Source organism: Copadichromis virginalis, linkage group LG18, assembly GCF_057382275.1.
Source record: "Copadichromis virginalis isolate Kocher_CV1m ecotype Utaka linkage group LG18, C_Virginalis_male_GT1.1, whole genome shotgun sequence".
Lineage (NCBI taxonomy): Eukaryota > Metazoa > Chordata > Actinopteri > Cichliformes > Cichlidae > Copadichromis > Copadichromis virginalis.
Window position 1 is genome coordinate 33,946,885 of NC_140635.1, and position 2,544 is coordinate 33,949,428.

The window sequence follows — 2,544 nt, forward strand, 5'->3', positions numbered from 1 at the left end:
ATAAGACCTCCTGTCTGCAGTAATTTCATGGCATTCCCATTTGATAAGATTTTAGATGAACACTGGTTTACCTGAAGCCATGCTACTAGTTGTACAGGATTTTCACAACACTAAGATTTCAAACAAAAACTCTAATTTAAAATGTGTCTACTTATTTTTTCTTTACATACTTTTTCCCTGTAACCCACATGTAACATTGAGATGTAGCGTGGCATTTCGTGTGGGAGAGTTTGTACGGAGCCCCGCAGGGGACATGGGAGAAAAAAAAATTCAGACGGACTTTTGCGAGATCTCGCAAAAGTTTTGCGAGATCCCGAGTTTGTTTTGCGAGATCTCGCAAAAGTCTGTACCATACACCTCCAAATCAGCACTGAAACCTTAGAAACAACCACAGAGATGGAGGACACACACCCATTTGAGCGATTCATCGATTTTTACTTTGAGCTTGGACTAAACTATAAAGACATTAAAACTGTGCTTTGCAGTAGACACAGTTTCCATATAAGCGAAAGACATCTGAAGAGAGTTCTTAGCGCAAGGGGACACACTCGCCACAAAGCGTACTCTGACCTGGCCGTCTTGGTTGAATTTATAGACAACCAATTGCAGTACTCTGGGCAGCTTCACGGATACCGATGGATGTACGCTAAATGCAGGGCACATGGACTACGCGTGAGGAAAGAGGATGTGCGCTTGGTTTTGAAGGAGCTGGATCCCCGAGGCGTCGCACTGAGGCAGGCAAGACGTTTCAGGCGAAGGAACTATTTTTCAAAAGGGCCGAATTTCATCTGGCACAATGCGTACACAACAAATAGTAATCCGAAAGTGATCGGGGGGTATTACATAGAAGCGGTGCAGCGTTTAAAGGGCTGCCCTAGAGTTGTGAGGGGCGATCTTGGAACTGAAAATGGCCATGTTAGAGACTTTCAGCGTTTCCTTGTGCCCGTGGCTCCTAACGACACCCTTGAGAGTTACTTGGAGGGAGCAAGTACCGCCAATCAAAGGATTGAATACTGGTGGCATTTTCTTCGCAGCCAGTGTCTGGAGTTCTGGTTATCCTTATTTGCAGACATCAGAGACAACGGGTACTTTGATGGTGGGTTTCTGTACAAAAACCTCCTTCAGTTTTGTTGCATGGGACTCACCCAGGTGAGTTAATAAAATATGTTTTGTTGAGTGTATGGATGCATGCGTGTGTGAGTGAGAGATAAAGAAAACTGAGGAAGTGATAGAGAGGTAATACACTAAGTATTGTGAGAGATGAGACCTGTGCCAGGTTTAGGGAATGGAGAGACTTGCAGGAAGAAAGAGACAAGACAGGGAGAAGCGGTTGAGAGGAGCAGGGAGTAAATGAAATGAAAAATTGTGTAAATACTATAATTTAGGTTCAAGCAATCGGCCGCCTTAAGGAAGAGCTCAACAACCAAGACTACAGTAACATCTATGTTGAAGATGTTGACATGGCATATGAAAATTTCTTATCTATAATATTAACTATTTACAATTTGGAATTATTTCGATTGTGATATCAAAATAACTTACAAATACAAAATACGCTGATCAGTGACATAAAACAAATTGATTATTATGAGGGGAGTAGATGAGCCAAGCAGGTAGTAATAAGACTAATAGTACTAATGTAAGATAACACAGCATAACAGTAACCGTAGTTAGTGTGTGAAACACTTGTACAGATGACATTAGGTAAAGTACATGATTACAAAAATGCACATGATTGTTTAAAAATAATAAATTGCATAAATATAAGAAACCTTCCTCTCAGTGAGTGAGTTGTCTCAGCGTGATTTGCGTATATGTATATAAGTACATGCGATCGCATTTCTTAAATTTCTGTATTCTTTTTAACAGGATGAGCTGGATGACACTGCACAGGTTTGGAATGCACACTCCATCAGGCCATCAACAAACATCAATATCCCCAGTGGTCGACCTAATGTAATGTATACATTACCTGAGCTCTACAGGACAAGAGACTTCCTTTGCCCCACTGAAGAAGAACATGTTGAAATGTGTAAAACTGAGTGTGTTTTTTGACTGACCAAACCATGTGACCCCGATGTATATGAACTGTGCAATATCATCATGACTGAGTCCCATCTGACTCCACCAACAGACCCATATCAGGCTGTGAACTTGTACATGCATTTAAGAGAGAACATCATGGCATTAGTGTAAATTGGATACACTGCAGCAGATCTCAAAATTGACCTGTGCTATATGTGAGAAAGCTAACTTCTGGATGTTAAACAGACTGTAAACTGTAAGCTTTCTAGTACACAGTTATTTATGAGAATATCTTATATAGAAATATTTATTGTTGTGTTCCAGGAGGGTCAGTGAACTATAGTCTCTGCCTGTTAATGATATTCTGAGTGTTCTTTAGCACAAAAACATTGTAATGTTCTGTCAAATGTTATCAAGTTCTATGTCTGTGTATTACTTCGAATTACTTTAACTGTGTATTTGGCTTGATACATGGATCAAAACATAAGACACATCTTAATTTAATGTGTTAGGAGTTTT

The 2,544-nt window shown here is 40.0% G+C and overlaps 1 pseudogene; it reads left to right on the forward strand.

Moving 5' to 3' along the window:
- Positions 1 to 639: 639 nt before the first annotated feature.
- Positions 640 to 2,196, forward strand: LOC146688365 (uncharacterized; annotated as a pseudogene).
- The last annotated feature ends 348 nt before the right edge of the window (positions 2,197 to 2,544 follow it).